Below are 17,621 nucleotides of genomic sequence, written 5' to 3' on the forward strand. Positions count from 1 at the left end.
GAGTTTCTTTTGAACCACTAGCCTGCTTTCTAGTTGCTTCACACACAGTATTAAAAGTAATAAGGCCAGTTTAACAGTTCCTAACCCTGATCTGAAGCCAAATTGACTATCAGTGAAGATTTTGTTTTCTTCAAAGTATTTTACTATTTGATTATTTAGTATAGCTTCTATCACTTTACACAAGATTGGCACAATTGAAACAGGCCTAATATTATCACTACTTTTTTGTGTATTGGAGTTACTTTAACAAACTTTAGTGTATTTGGGAACTGATCATCCAATATACATGTTTACTACACGTGTTATCAAATTTGGCACTTGAACTGAATCACACTTTAACATGGCTGAACTTAAACCATAAACATCATTACTGAAAATGTTCTTCAATTTCTTCAGTAAATTAGTAACATCCTGTACCTTGACCAGTTTAAAGCTAAATGTACTTTCAGGCTTTGTGGTGTTTCTCAGGTAATAATTATGGTCAGTGGCTATATTGGAAGTGCCGATCACCTTTATTATTTCTTGCACCTTCTCAGTGAAGAATGTATTTAACTGTGCAGCATTCAGATTACTGCTTTCAGCCTGTGAAGTCATTTTCCTATTACACTGGCTATTAATGATGTTCCACATTGCATGTGTCTTATTTTCAGATGTTAGTATTATATCTTCATTTTTTTACACATAGCTTCCTTTAAGGCACGTCTTCATCTTTTCTTTTTCACTGTGAGCATGTTTTTAATTAATTGAGAACCTGTACTTCCATACCAGTCATAATACTAATCACACTCCCTCTTGATCTTCAACACCTTTTCATCCTTGACCTTATTTACTCTAAGTGCCTTTTTACTATTTAGTAACTTAATGGGAAAGGACATCTTAGCATATACAGAAAGAGTGGATATGAGATCTTCCACCTTTTTATCTACTGCATGTTCTCGATAAACCTGCAACCAATTACTTTTATCAACATGAGACTTAAACATATTTAGATTATCGTAATTACCCACACATACTTTCTTCATTGCCATGTGCACTGAGTCAGTGTTACAATTTCTTTTTATATCTGTTTCAAGAAATCGTGGCCAGTGGTCAGATACCCAGGTCTTAATTACCGCTGACTTGAGGTGCATTAGCTCATTTGATACAACTACATTGTCAATACAGGTGCCTGTTCCTTTAAAATGTGGCCTTGTTATTTCAGTGGTTGTAATATAAAGAATTTAATAAATTATCTACATATGAGTTATAGATAGTGGACAACTCAAAATTCAAACTGAAATCTCCACAGATTATTATCCTACACTTATACTTACAGACTGTCTCACATAAAGACTACTTGTTAACGAAATCATCTGTTCAATTGCCTCCAGTCTTAGTTGAGTACAAATCTACAACTATTACATTTGGATCTTTTAATCTAACAGCTGCAATTTCACAGAATATTTTCTAAAAATAATGGCTTAACTTTTGCTATTGGTTCATATTTAATCCCTTTTTTTTTAGAAATATCACACACCCACCATGATTTTTATTAGTTCTACAATATTTTTCAGCTAGGGTGTAGCCCTCAGGGAGTATAGATCTATTTCATCATGCTTTAACCAGTGTTCTACAAGACTGTTTACATCTATGTGGTAAGTCTCTATGACATCTTCCACTACTTCCAACTTTGCAGATAAACATTGTACATTCCAGTAAAGGACATTAAAACTGTCTGATCTGTGCTTGAGTCTGTTTAGCTGGATATCTTCCTCCCCCTTCGGCTTACCACTAAAAATCATTTAGATGGGAGGGGAGCACCGTTTTTAGTGTACTCACCCTGTTAGTATATGGTCTTGTTACTGGGATTAGTGATGATGCTGATTCTTCTGCTGCTGCTGCTGCTGGTGGTGGTAGTGGTTCTGCTGTGGCCGATGGTGGATTTTCAGCTACTGTTGTGACTATGCCTACTGTTGCTGTTGGTGCTCCCGGTGATTCCACAGTTTCCATTTGTGATTAGTTCTTTATGAGGTGAACCTGTGGCTTGACTGTCTGCTGATGTTTCTGCTGCTGATGGTGGTTCTCTTGTGGCATCTGATATTTGTACTGCTGCTGTTGTTGCAGTTACTTCTTTCTGAACTGAAGCCACCACTACTGATGTGGCTAGATTGACTTCTGCTCTGATGGTGATTCTGTTGTGGCATCTGATGGATGTACTACTGTTATTGTTGATACTGTAGCTGTTGTTCCTAGTGTATTTACCATTTCCATTGTGGTTTCTTGTTTTTCATTTAATACTACTATTACTGGTACTGCTAGGCTTAATTGTCTAATGTCTTCACTACTTTTTGTAGGTGAAATTGTTTTTAAGGTACGTTTTACCTTCCAGAAGGACCTTATTAATATGATAATGCTTGCACATAGTTTGCTTTTTCCTCCTCTATTTAAATAAGAAGAATGATGTATGAAGTGCCCCCTGTGCAATATATCATTCACATCCAAGGCACTGACATTGGAGTACACACCTTCGAAGTACATTATTGCACTATTTAGTGTATATATTGCTACATTGTATTCTTGTTTATCATAACGATAGGGAATTGTACATATCACAATTCTGGTATTGGTAATTACTGAACATAATCTTTTTGTGGTACTCATAAGATCGTTAGTGCTTTTATCACAGTCGTTTGAGCCTGAAAGAATTACAATTACATCATCTAAGGTAAAGTCTTTTGTTAACTTGTCTGCATCCTTGATCACATTCCCAAACAATACATTTGGTTTGATCACTGCAGACACATTGAACTGTGATTCCAGAGTTTCCCTTGAAATTGAAGCTCAACGTCTGCCTTGAGCATCTGACAACAGTAGAATCTTTTTGGATCCATTAACATTACATTTCACAGTGTCCCTGCTTTCAAAATTAATAATTACACTTCTGTCTACAGTGTTACTGTGAAATAATTTCAATACAGATCCGTGATTATCAGTCTCAGTTTTAGATACTTTTGTGACGATGTCCTTGTCTACACTTTTTTTGGTCATTAAAAAACTGGATTTGTCAGTGCTTAAACCTACAGCCTTTTCTTGTGTGTTATGTTGGGAGGATGAATTTTTTAGGCCTACCACGGTTTGATTTCTTTGTGGCCTCTCCTGTAACACTAAACTGTTACATTTGGCATAGTTGCAGAAATATTATTTTCGTCCTCTGTTTGAAGAACTTCAAACCTGTTGCCTGTCCTTCTAATTGATGAACGATCTTTTGAAATGCCTCTCACTGTTTTAAATCTCTTTTTAGACACCATATATTGTTTTGTTTTCATCACAGTTTCATTAACACAACATTGATCTTCACATGATTTAGCAATATATTTTTTCTCTCTTCGAATTTCACTATCATTTTGTCGCTTCTGTTGAGGAAGAACATCGAGATAACTTTTTAGTTCTTTCACTTCATCAATGAGCACGTTAATAACTTCATAAGAACACTCTTTGTTATTCAAATTTAATCCTAATTCGTCTCCCATATATAACCAAAGTTTTTGATTCGAATTCACATCTACACAGGTGGAATGAAATACAGTTTTGCGTTTGATACACATTATTCCCTTGCACACATGCTTTCCACAATAACAGAGTCCTGAGACTTTTCGAGGTGAAATTGTACTTTGCTTGTAAGGTGTTGTTGCTACGTTATTTAATTTCACCATTTCCTCACGTCTCTTTTCCATAAGTTTTGATGTTATAAAGAATGTCTATTTATTGCTCCAAGAATCAGTTTTGTACATTGTTTGTACATGTGATATAGGCCAGTGGTAAACCTAGTTAGTTTACAATACAGTAGTCAGTTTGACTACATTATTGACATAATAAAAATGCATAATAATGTAGGTTGGTGTACTACATTTCTTCTACATGTGGTAATAGGAGTTAATAAGTGAGATGATATGATAAGCACAATTGACAATTAGTGAAATTCGGTAAATGAAGTTTACTTATTATGATGTTTCATAAACTCAGACGAAGAATAGAAGCAGTGGTCAAGCAAGAACTGTTTTAACTTTATTTTAAATGCATTTAATATTGGTATGAATTTAGGTAAGAAACCATATGGTTATATAATATAGCTCCAGAATGATACACTCCTCTTTTGAATAAGTTTGTATTTACTGTGTTCCTGTGTAGGTTCATCTTCTGTCTAGTTTCATATGTGTCTATATCATAGTTATGTTTGAAGAGATTTTCCTTTTTCAAGATGCTCCCTTTTCTGAAAATTAGTATTTCGTATATATACAAGCAAGACACTGGCAATATTTTCAGAGTTTTAAAAAGAGGTCTACAGGAATTCTTACATTTAGCTTTTTTGATTACCCTCATAATCTTTTTCTGTATTTTAAATGTTTTTATTTGTGGAATTCCCCCAAAAATTATTCCACACATAAGTAGCGACTGTATACTGCAATGATACATTGCCAGCACTGATGTGCAGCTTGTATTTTGAGTGAGGATCCTAACAGCATACGATAGTGAATTTAAATTGCTTAGGTCTACCTCCCACTTCAGATCTGCTAGAAATTTTGTAAGTCTAGCTTTCAACACATTTCTTCCTTCGATAGCGAAAACAGGGTTTGCAGGATGGAGGTTTTCTGTGGTATGAATGTTAACTGCCACTGTTTTTTCAGCATTTATGATGAGCCTATTGGTCTTGAACCAGTGTGCTAAGGTATGCATAACTGATACTGCAGCCTCCAGCTGATTTTCCTAATTCTGTCATTTAACTATAATATTAGTGTCATTTGCAAGCATTACAGCTGTTCCATAATGTATTTTACTAGCCAAGTCATTGACATACAGCAGAAAAAAGACAGGTTCTAGAACTGACCCTTGTGGGACTCCATACTTGATTTTCTGCTCATCACTGTAAAAACTAGAATTTTTTGTGTTTAACTATCTTTGTGTTTTATTTCTGTAATCTGCTGACAATTGCTGAAGTATGACTGGCTCCACTTTTCGGACTAATTCCATAATTACTTAATTTACACGAGAGTATGCCATGATCAGTTACATAGTTACATCAAAGGCCTTACATAGATCTGGAAATATCCCAGATACATATTGTTTATCATCCACTGCTTTTAATACTTCATTTAAGCAGGCATAAATTGCTGACTGAGTTGACTTTCCAGCTCTGAACCCATGTTGGGAGTCACTTATCAGCCTCTCTTTATTTAAGAAAACTGTTAATCTTATAAGGTACATTTTTTCCATAATTTTGCTGAAGCCTGACAAGACTGAGGCTAGTCTATAATTAGCAATATCACTTTTTGTACCTTTGTTATGCAAAAGTGTGACTTTTGCAGTTTTTAGATTATTTGGAAATACACCACCCTCAAAAGATGAATTTACTATGTCTGTTCCACAATAAATGTGGTTCCACAATAAATGTTGCACTAGCTTTCATAATAGCATCTGGTATCTCATCAACACCCACTAATATTTATTATGTAATTCTATTAGGATTCTTGACAGTTCCTCAGGTGTTGCTGGATACAGGAATAATGTGTGTGAATGCATTTTTTGATCTGAGTGACTGTTTGCCATGGTGTGTATTGATTAACTGCTGTACTGTATTTGAGAAATAATTGTTGAAAGCACTAGCAACATGTTTGGGGTCAGTTAGTTTATTCTTATTCACAATCAGCTCTATATTACTGTGGTTAACTGGCCTGGTACCCATTTCTTTCCTTATAATTTGCAAGGTTTCTTTAATTTCATTCTTGGAACCACACAATATTTTTGTCATTTTCTAGTTTTTTTCTTTTGAAATAACTCGTGTTAGTATTCTTTTGTATCTTTTGAAATGTGCAATAAAGTCAGGACTGGTATTATGCTTGGAGTAGTCATACAATATCCTTTTATTTTGACATGATATCCTTATTCCTTTTGTAATCCACGTGTTTGTTTTTTGAGTAGAGTTCAAAATAGTTGTTTTCTTGGGAAAAGCCATTAAAAAAATGTTTGAATGTAGCCATAAACTTATCATATTTCTCATTGGTCTCATTATAGTCATATACAGCTTTCCAACTTTCACCCTCTAGGAGAGAACAAAAATATTCCACATTTTTTGTACTAAAATTCCTTACAGTGCGTTTTATTCGACTGGGAATTTGGCGTCCTGAAACATTCATTGCAAGAATTTGAGCATAGTGATCGCTAAAACCCATGTTTACAACTTGTGTGTCATAGGCAAATTTGCACATATTTCTCAAGATCTGATCAATAATAGATGTAGAGGGAGGTGTTTCTCGAGTTGGTTCAGTTACTGTTGGACTGATGTTGAATGATTGTAGTAAATTTATAATGTCATCTCTGAATTTATTGAATTTCGAGAAATCAATATTAAAGTCACCACGTATAATTATATTTTTCTTGGGAGAGTGAATTTCTTCCAAGAGTTCCTCCATGTGATTGTAAAACACTTTTTTGTATCCATCTGGTTATCTGTATACACAAATAAAACTGTATTTTTGCCTTGGTAGATCAGCTATAGAGAGTTCTATATCTTTTTCACAGGACAGTTTATGGTATTTAGTTACACTATTGAATTCAATATTTTCTTTAACACATATATAAGTACCCCCATGAATCGACATTTTCCTACAAAGCATACTTGCAAGTTTGAACTGAGGAAGGTATGGTTGGTCTAACATATCTTGTTTGAGCTAATGTTCGGTAAAGCATAATACAGAAATATCATTTAGATCATTTAATATTATTTCTCCTTCATTTAGTTTACTCAGGATCAACTGAAGATTTTGATGGAGTAATTCAAAATTAGGGACAAGGAGGGAATCATTTTTTGCTTGGCCACTTACCTCACTATTTGAGCTAGTGTACTTAGTGGTAAAAAATCCTCTTGTTTTCCAGGGATGGTCTTCATGGTGTTTGCCATGTGGCTTGGTGGTTCACCGTTTGTGGGTTCCTGCCTTTCTTCTGTCGAAATATTCCCAATTTTTACTTTTTTCCGTCCTTTTTCACCCATCTGTCCATTAACGACTGCCTTGTTGCTGCATTTGATGGCCTGAAATTCAACCTAGTCAGTAAGTTGTTATAACTTTCATTGGGCTTATTTTTTGTCATAAAATGGTCCATAACTGTCTGTTTTTTCGTGGCTGGCACTTTCACTTCGAGACTGGTACTTTATATCTGATAGTTCGTTTGCGTATGCTTTTTTCCTGTACCGGTACTTGGTTTTTCAGTTTTCGCAGTGTGTAAGAAAGAAGCAAGCCTATTACAAAAGAAAATCTTTCCTTGTTTCTTCTGATGTATGCCATGAGCTGTATATTCGTTTCTTTTCAGGTGTTCGATTTGGAAATTCACAGATGATCTCTTCCTACACATGCCTGTGATAGTGTTGATTTTTTCTAACATAATGCGGTTTGCAGCTTAGATTTTTCCATTTAGACGTGGTGCGTCATGTCTAATCAGTATTTGATGAATTATTACATTTGTTTTTTGCGTGAATTTAAGTATGTATTCCAAAGAATCTTTCATGGTCCTCTGCAGTTCTTCTAGAGGTTTATCAGTGTCATTTGTGCCAACATTAATGATTAAAGTATCATTGACAGAGAAGTTATCAGTTAATTTGTCTGCGTTAACTGGCGCCCCAGGTTTTATAATACCCTGCACACTGAATTTTTGCCTAATTCGTCTTGTAGTATATTCGCACAGTTTCTGCCATGGCTGTCGCTTAAAACAAGAACTTTATTTCCCTTTGTAGCAGTTGTTTGAGGCCTAACAGATCGCGAGTTTTCACACGAAACATCGTTACGGTTTTTCACTGCATTTTGCTCATTATGAGGTATTTGTGCTTCTGTTTCTTTGTTTTTAATCTTCAATGCACTGTTTTCTTCTTACAACACTTTTTTAACTTCGTTCTTGATCACTTGAGACCACTCGTCAGAAAAGGGCGTTGTTTCTGGCGGAATTTTGGGTTCACTTTTCTTTATCAGCGGTTCACATTTTGGTGTTTAAAGTCTAGTAATTTTCATTTTTAGTGTACTGATAATAAACTGTAGACTGGATACTCGTTCGTGTAGTTTCGGTATTTCACCCTTACAATTTGCACACGATTTCTTCTTACTGGCAATATTTACATTTTTCTGAGGAAATGCACGACATACTTTTACACTGGTCACCACATTGCTATATGTTAAACACATATTTTCGCTATATATATATATATATATATATATATATATATATATATATATATATATATATATATATATATATATATATATATATTACACTTGTCAATATATGAGTTACATTTACAACACTTATTTACGCGAATTTTACTTTTATTTGCCGAGTATTGTGACCGACTATTCGAATTTGACGCCATCTAGCTCATGAGAAACAAAAGCATGGAATCTTCTTCTATAACATGAGTAAGTGTGGGGGAATAGGCTAACTTCTGACGTTAGAAAATGACGCAACAATCCTTTCCCAAACATCAACGTCAAACTTTCTTCTTGAGAAACATTGACATTGTTTTTCTGATTCTTTCCATTGATGGCCTGTGTGAATGCCACCAATGTCAGAAGTTAGAAGCCTTAAGTACGGTGTACCTCAAAGATGTGTTATGGTCCTACCCTCTTCATTTTATTTGTAGATAATGTAAAAATATATGACAATGAAAAAAAACTGTATGCTTATGACATGACTATGCTAAATCTTTCAAACAATTCTGAAGCACCTGAGGAAAACACTTTCACACAGCACAATGGCACATGGAAAACAAATTAATTATTAATATGAAAAGAAACTGTGTTCATGGGTTTCAACACTAACCAAAAGGAAGAACACATAGATGTTTTTCTAGGAGAAAAGGAACTGGAAGAAGTAAGTTCAGTTAAGTTTTTAGGCATAGCAATAGACAACGAACTTAATTGGAAGCAGCAGACATACATACGTACATAAATACAGATAAACAGTGTTTCCAACAAGCTAAGCTCAGTGATACCCACAATGAAACAAATGGGTCAGTATGAGCATCAAGGCCTCTGGGCCACTGTCTACCATTGACTTTTCGAACCACACATGCAAATGATATCACAGTATAAGGAAACACAGCCATCACAGAAATGAAAATAATATTCATACTACATCAGAAAGTCATTCGAATTATATTGAAAAAGAAGCAAAAAGAATCTTGTAGAAACTGTTTCAAAGATCTTAGTATTTTGACATTTCCATTAGTGTATACTCATGTATTCTAGACCATTGTGACTGCATTACAAGATCCCACAAAACTGGAGACCAGTGAAACTGCTCATCCACATAACACAATGAACAGAAAATAATTGCCATGCATTTCACATAGACCTCAAATTTTCGAAAAAAAGACCTAAATACTCTGGTAGAAAGTTACTACAAGCATTGGCAAGAGACTTACAAAACCTCTAACTGGGAAGATGTTCGCTACAACCCTAAAAAAGTTTTTAATAGAAAAAGGACTCTATAGTGCGGCTCAGTTCATGAGCAGAGAATCAGCAAAAGTTCAGTCTGTGAGTGATAAATTGTGCACACCTCATTATGAAAAACTAGAACTAGAAATTAGTGTTGAAAAGTAAACTAGAATTTAGACTGTTTACGTACCATATAAGATTCACAAAAATGCTTTTTTAAATCTGGTGTATGTACTTAAATCGTTTAACGTTGTGTATGTACTGTGCAAGCTGTTACATCTATTTACTGTATATTGGTCGGTTGGTCGATTTTGGAGAAGGGACCAAACAGCCAGGTCATCGGTCCCATCGGATTAGGGAAATATGGGGAAAGAAGTCGACTGTGCACTTTCAAAAGAACCATCTTGGCATTTGCCTGAACCGATTTAGGGAAATCACGGAAAACTTAAATCAGAATGGCCAGACGTGGGTTTGAACTGTAGTCCTCCCAAATGCGAGTCCAGTGTAGTGTTATAACCACGGCACTAAAGAGAGACAGATTTTTTTAAGCATAATGACATGTGCTGTGGTACAATTACATACCTGTACGAACAGTAATGTATGGGAGCAATAAAAATCACAGTCACCATTTGAAAGGCACTGTGCAATGTTTTCACGTCACGTTTGTTAGGTGTGAATTGATCTATAACTTCCTACCTCAATTACAGTCAGCGCATTCAATATTCATTGCAAACCTAAAGTTGAAGGAAAGCGCTACTTCTGCTGTACCTCATCGGGAAATAACATGGAATCGTATCCTGTTATAACTCATCGGAAAATAAAAGGGAGTCATAAAAAGTGTACTCATAGTGATACTGTAGTTAACCACTTCCACGAATCCTCGTACTACCGGACGACATTGAAGCATAGTGATATGACAAATCTGGAAGTGGTGATCTTTGGTGTTAGGACTCACCACCTTTGGGTGGAACGAAATTGATCAAAGATTGTGAAGTACAATGTTAGGGCGTGTTGTTATTGAATGTGTGGGTTGAACAGTTCGGGAAATGGGTCACACCCTGCTTTGACGTTAATGGGTCTGGGAGAAGCTGTGCATACATTGTTGCGGTTACCCGGAGTTTGTGTTGCAACTGACAAGGAATTATTCATTGTAAGTAATTTTGTTGTTTCCCAGCACCATGGAAAATGTACTTTGACGATAGATTGTTACGGGGTTCAAATATAGTAGTGTATTGATACATGTATCTTCCTGTCATGTTTAGTTGTCTCATTTGTATTGAATGTATGACGGACGTAAGGCTGGTTCCGGTTTGAACTGTGTGTAGATGACATCACGTCTTCTCTAATCGTAGGATTGCCTCCTTTGACCCTAGTGACATTTACGTCTGACACTGTTGAATGAAATTGGAAACTGAAGGTTCGTTGTATGGCTTTAGATTATTAATCTGTTGAGGTTAATGTATATTATTTATACCGTGTCATTTTGTTATATTTCACGTAAATCGTAAAGGGAGAATTCATAATGTTGTGAGGTTCTGGTGTTTACACAGAATTGTTTGTGTTGAATGACACATGAGAAGAGAGTAATTTAATTAATATAGAAATGTAATCTCCGTCGGTGTTTTAGTTATTTTATTTAGTAGCGTGCGTTTGAAAGCGAGGGATACACTTGGTGCGGGCTCCTGTGACGCAGGTAGTTTAGGTACTGAGTTGCAGTAACCTGAAGGAGACAACAAACGATGAACTATATTGTTTATCATGTGGTCGCTACTCACAGTACTGCTGTTTCACAGACGTCAATCGGGTATGTAAGCGGCGTTTATCAATTGTGTATGGGAGTGAGCATAATCTCTATACTGATTAAGTGTTCATTCGCCAAATTTTAGAAACGTTAAATAATAGCGCCGTTTGGTATTTTCTGCGACCTGTGTAAGGCATTTGAATGAGTCACAGTATTCTGCAGGAACTGAAGTTTTATGGAATTAATGGTGTAGCCAACCAATGGATAATCTTCTATCTTACAGATAGAATGCAGAAAGCTGTTTGTAGTAGTTCAACCAATGTAATTAGGTGGCATTCTGAATGGGGAGAAATAAAGTATGGGGCTCCCAAGACTTACTCATAATCGACTATTGTTGCTCATACATGTAAACAATCTTCTAATAGACAACAAGCACAATTAGTTCTTTTTGCAGATGACATTAGTATAGTAATCAATCCAAGCATACATACAGAAACACAAGAAATAGTAAACAATGTTCTCAAAAGTATAATTGAGTGGTTTTCTGTGAATGGTCTCACCCTCGGCTTTAAAAATATGCAACACATTCAGTTCTTCACGTCTACAAGTACTACACCAGTGATAAGCGTAACATGCGCTGTGGAAATAATAAACATGGTGGAAGCTACAGAATTCTTAGGGGTCCATTTGATGACAATTTAAACTGGAAAAAGCACATTTTGGAACTCCACATTTTCTTCTAGAATCATTGCAAATCTTGGGGAGAGACAAATCAGTAAATTGACATATTTTCATCCAGTAATGTCATATGGAATGATATTCTCGGGTATCTCATCTTTAAGAAAGAAAGTGTTCATTGTGCAAAAACATGCTGTAAGAATATGTTGTTCTTGCCCATGATCATATTGTAGGCACCTGTTTGAGTTGGGCATTCTAACTACTGCTTCACAGTATATTAATTTCCTCATGAAGTTTGTTGTAAATAATCCACTATAGTTCAAAAGGAACAGTGATGTGATGTGCGTAACTATAATACCAGAAGGAAAAATGACATTCATTACTCCACATTAAGATTGTCTTTGACATAAAAAGTGGTGCACAATGCTGCAACAAAAATTTTTGATCACTTACCCAGTAATATCAAAGTAAAACCTGAAGACAAATTGAAAAAGTTTTTCCGTGACAAGTCCTTGTAAGATTTAAAATGAAATATAATCTGTGGAACATGAAACTGTGTATTTCTTCGTGCTGTGCTGGATTCCATGGCAATGCCCTTATTTTGTATGTGTTGTTACACAGTTATTATAGTGTAGCAATAATTGTAACAGGTCTGTGAGCTGGATTTGTTAGTGATTGTACACATAGGGTGACGTAGACTCTTTAAGGACGATGGTAGTCCAAATCCGCATTGAGTCAACCAAGTTTAAATTTTCTTTGATTTTCCAAAATTATTAAGGCAAAAGATTGAATAGTTCCACTAAAAGGTAAAGTAGATTTCCTTCATGCTTGGAGTTGAGTGTCACTTTCACTAAAGACCTTGTCATTACGTTAAATTACATTAATGCTTGGGCTGTTGATCAAGAATAAGATATTTCGTAATGATGTGGAATGTGTCAGCTTAAGATAAGTTTTCTTTAGCCAATAATTTTTTTGCCCCCTTCATATCTAAAATTTCATTTATTGAGTAGGAGGGGTTGTCATTCAGATCTGCCTTTTTTCTAGTATTGTAGCTATGCACTTTGCTATTATTTTTGTGCTGGGATGATTTATTAACAACAAATTTCATGAAAGTGTATGTATTGCAAAGAAACTGAAGAACCAGAGTTCCTTAAATAAATGTGTACTAGCTGACCTTGGGTAGGCTCCAGCTATCATTCTGATTACACGCTTTTGTGCGAAGTATACTTTTTCTCTGGGTCGACAGAAGTGTCCGATCCCACGCGTCGGCTTTGACCCGTGACGTAAGGGTGCTGTCGTGTGTGACGTCATGACGGCGCGGAGTTTGGTTTGAGTGTGGCTGTCTCCAGTTCTGTTTTATCTTATTTTATTTACTTTTCTGATCTGTTCGTTCTATCTCGTGAGATATTTTTAAATTTAAAAACACTTATTACTTATTTTAATTATCTGTTTCCTCCAATTTCTGTTTTAGTTTATTATATTTATCTTTCTGATCTGTTCGTTCTATCCCGTGAGATTTTTTTTAAAAGACAAAAAACACTAATCAGCTACTGAAGCATCTTTATCTTCTATGGGTTGCAGGGGTTACGACCCCTGGGGAGGTGGGTGGGTATTCATGCATGGCTGTCTTCACTTACACTTTGTAGCTACGCAAGGCATCTAAATTTGTTTATATTTAGTTTGCTTCCCCACCCAAAACACCCCATTTCCCGCGCTTGTCCCATTAGTGTCATTAGGCTTCTTGTGGAAAGTGTGTGTGTTTATTTTTGTTTCCGCCATATTTGGGACGTCATGGGTCAAAGCAGACGGGCGGCATCGGACGCTTCCGTATTTCCTTTTCTCTTAATGATGAATTACCCCAAAATATATGTGTATGAAAGTAGGCCTATTTACTGATATGTCCATCACCAAAATTTCAAATGTTTCAGCAGTTCATCAATGTGCACAGTCCAAAATTTGGAATATTCTGTCTTAGCAGCAGACTTACATTAAAAGTCTATATTTATCCATGGTATTATGTCATTTACGGTACAGAACTATGTATACTGTGCTGTCTCAAAATTTAGTGAGGGGCCACTTGCAGAGCTGCTATTTTCAGAAAGACATTATTTGCAATTTCCTCGGCTAATTCTTGATTAGATTATTCACTTTTCGTTCCATGGCCCCAAAAAATGAGATGATTCTCGTGGATGTGGAACATGTTTGTTGGGTATAATCAGCAAAAAGAACTAGCTTTGCATCTTCACGAACATAGTGGCAAGTCATTAATATATATTAAGAACAATAAGGGACTAAAGAATTCTTGATCTCTCTCCAGTTAGTGGACTCTATTGATTATTTCTGTAGTGATTGTAACAAAAATGAAAAAGAAAAATAAATATTACAATGAAGTACTGGTTTTGGTTTCAGTATGCTTACAAGGGAACCTCCCCATCGCACCCCCCTCAGATTTAGTTATAAGTTGGCACAGTGGATAGGCCTTGAAAAACTGAATACAGATCAATCGAGAAAACAGGAAGAAGTTTTGTGGAACTATGGAAAAAAAGCAAAATATACAAACTGCTTAGTCCATGCGCATGATAGGCAACATCAAGGAATATGTGAGGTCAGGAGTGCCGTGGTTAGCGTGAGCACCTGCGAAACGAGAGGTCCTTGGTTCAAGTCTACCCTCGAGTGAAAAGTTTAATTTTTTGTTTTCAGACAATTATCAAAGTTCAGGCACTCACACATAATCAACTTCGCTCTCCAAAATTCCAGGATATGTTCAGATTTGCTTGGACATATGCAGGATTTGACGGTCTACACACGGAAAATTTTGAAAACGTTACAAACATATGTTTTGACAGAGCACAGGGAAAACTGTGCGACTGTGAAACTGTTGCATTCATTTGTTGCAGTTTATGTGACAAACTCTTATGTTTTCATCACTTTTTTGGGAGTGATTATCACATCCACAAGAAAACCTAAATCGCGAAAGGTAGAAGAATCTTTTTACCCATTCGCCAAGTGTACAAGTTCGGTGGGTCGACAACATATTCCTGTCATGTGGAGCACATGCCGTCACCAGTGTCGTATAGAATATATCAGACGTGTTTTCCTGTGGAGGAATCGGTTGACCTATGACCTTGGGATCAAATGTTTTCGGTTCCCATTGGAGAGGCACGTCGTTTCGTCTACTAATCGCACGGTTTTGCGGTGCGGTCGCAAAACACAGACACTATACTTATTACAGTGAACAGAGACGTCAATGAATGAACGGACAGATCATAACTTTGCGAAAATAAAGAAATTAAAATTTTCACTTGAGGGAAGACTTGAACCAAGGACCTCTCGTTCCGCAGTTGCTCACGCTAACCATGGGACCACGGCGCTCCTGAGCTTACAATATCCTTGATGTTGGATATCCTGTACATGGACTACTCAGTTTGTATATTTTGCTTTTTCTTCATAGTTCCACACAACTTCTTCCTGTTTTCTCGATTTATCTGTGTTCAGTTTTTCAAGGCCTATCCACTGTGCCAACTTATAACTAAATCTGAGGGGGGTGCGATGGGGAGGTTCCCTTGTTAGAAATGTTAATGTCAACACAACACACTTAATCATTTTTGTCACATTATAGTCTGGCTGGAATGGAAACTGCAAACAAATTTTACACAGTTGTTACAGATTGCTTTTATTTTGTCTACGTTTCATGCATGCAAGGAATGCCTTTCTCTTGTGGTGAGTTGGTGATTCATAGGTGCACTCTCTCCTTCAGGCTCATGAGGGCAAGATCACTTTCTACTCCCTCCTATTGAGTAGTCCCCATTGATGTAAGGCGCACAAGCAGTCATCATAACAGCAACAGGAATTGCCATCTGTACTGATTTGAAGCCTTTGTGGGTGATGTAACACCCCTTTAATCATTTCAGTGATACCAGCAATGTATGTGCAACAGTAAGACAGGCCAACACCTGGTGATGCATTTCACTCTATATGTGCCCACAAGTTGATCCGTGATGTCAATGCCCCCTTGTGTTTATTCTAATGCTCCATTACAGAATGCCTTTTTGTATCACCAACTACAGTTGCTGAGAAGGAAGGAGACAAGTATAACTGCTTATGATTTCTTTGGTCCATATGATAATACTAGTGATAAGGAATTGGAAAATACAAACAAAGCTGAGATCTAACATAGTGGATTTTACTGCTAGCAGTCCTATCACTAATAGTACGCTACTGAAAAAATTGTCAGCTACAGTATTGCATCATTGTTGAACCATCTTGTAGTTGGATCTTTTATGACTCTGTAACCCAGGTAACCTTCCTGGCTGGGTTGTTTTCTCAAGTAAATCTGCCCATTCAATGGAAAAACAGTTCCATCTCTTCCTAATTTCTTTGGTATAGATATCTCCATTGCTCTCCATACTATTCCTTTGAATTTAAGCTGCATATGGTCTATGTTCAGTCAGATGGGAAGGTGTGGAGACTTAAGAAGATGCCAAGTGAATTTTTATCTGCTTTTTTAAAATATATTGTGTAAATCGGTTCTATTTCGTACTGGGCCCATGGTACAGTAAATGGTTATCAATCTTTTGAAATACGAAAGTGTCAGTTGCAAAGTCATTATTTACAGAAAGTAATGCTTTTTACCGTTCTGGGGCTTCATCAGAGTGATGTAGGGGTAAAAAATGATGAATAGTGAGGCATAATCAGATAAAAATGGGAAAATGGAGTTAATATAAAAACACAAGAGGCAAAGTTCCAGGCTGTGCATCCTTCTCTACAATTAACCATAACTAGAAACTTGTGTAAAAATTATTTGGAAAACCAACATTTGTCTATTAATGCTCATATATGTCGCTAGGATAAAATTTTATAAGGAACCATCATACTATTGTCATGAGATAAATGACAGCACTACGGAACCTGGACCTGCGAGTACAATGCCAAGTATAATTAGTCTGCTGGCCAGGAAGAATGTGACAAACCAAGAGAAATTTAAGAAATCTTACTTCAGTAGATCATACAATTGAGAACAGGATATGTCAGTCCTAAGCCGGCCACACAAACAGAGCTGTAGAGGCAAGATTATACACCTGTAGTAGCAGACATTACAAGGCAGATGGCATTTGCTAACCATTGTGCTTACAAAAAGCAATTACATAACTAAATTACATGTGTGGAAGGCAGATTATGTAGAACAATGAATTATTAAACCTGAATTTAGTGCAAGAATATTAATAGAATAGGTGAAAATTTGGTACAGATAAAAGGTATCTGACTTGCAAAATTTTTAAAATCTGTCAAGCAGTAAAACTTAAAATGACACTAAAACATTAATCAGACAAATAAAATCAGTTAAATTGTAAGGAATCAAAAAAAGTAGCATTATATTCACAATAAAAGCTATTAGTGGGTTGGAATAGTGGGTACCGTAATATCATAAGACTGGTTTCTGCTAACCAGTTGACCATTCAACAAAATAAATTTCCCTGTACCAGAGTGTTTCAGAATGTAAATTCCTTCCAAAATATTTCTAAGCCCTTTGCCTTTGCTGGCAGTAGGGAGTACATGTGAATTGCTCAACATTGGATAATGATGCCCACTGGATTTTAGGTGCTGTGTGAAGGCTGAATTCTGTTTAATTTGTGCATACTTGTTAAGCAAATGTTCACTAAATCTGATTAAAAATTTCTTACCAGTCTGGCCCACATAGGAAGTCTCACAGCCGGCGCACTACTGTGCAAACCATGGATTCAGTGTGC

General features: G+C 36.2%; 1 protein-coding gene across 2 annotated transcripts in view; it reads left to right on the forward strand.

Annotated features, from left to right (window-relative positions):
* Positions 1 to 10,464: 10,464 nt before the first annotated feature.
* LOC126248809 (disks large-associated protein 2-like) overlaps positions 10,465 to 17,621 on the forward strand; it is a 95,505-nt gene continuing 88,348 nt past the window's right edge. For both annotated transcript variants that reach the window (XM_049950211.1, XM_049950212.1), the window contains exon 1: positions 10,465 to 10,605. The gene's annotated coding sequence lies outside the window, so the exon portion shown is untranslated. The remainder of the gene's footprint in view (positions 10,606 to 17,621) is intronic.

The sequence above is a fragment of the Schistocerca nitens genome, chromosome 3, assembly GCF_023898315.1.
Source record: "Schistocerca nitens isolate TAMUIC-IGC-003100 chromosome 3, iqSchNite1.1, whole genome shotgun sequence".
Classification (NCBI taxonomy): domain Eukaryota; kingdom Metazoa; phylum Arthropoda; class Insecta; order Orthoptera; family Acrididae; genus Schistocerca; species Schistocerca nitens.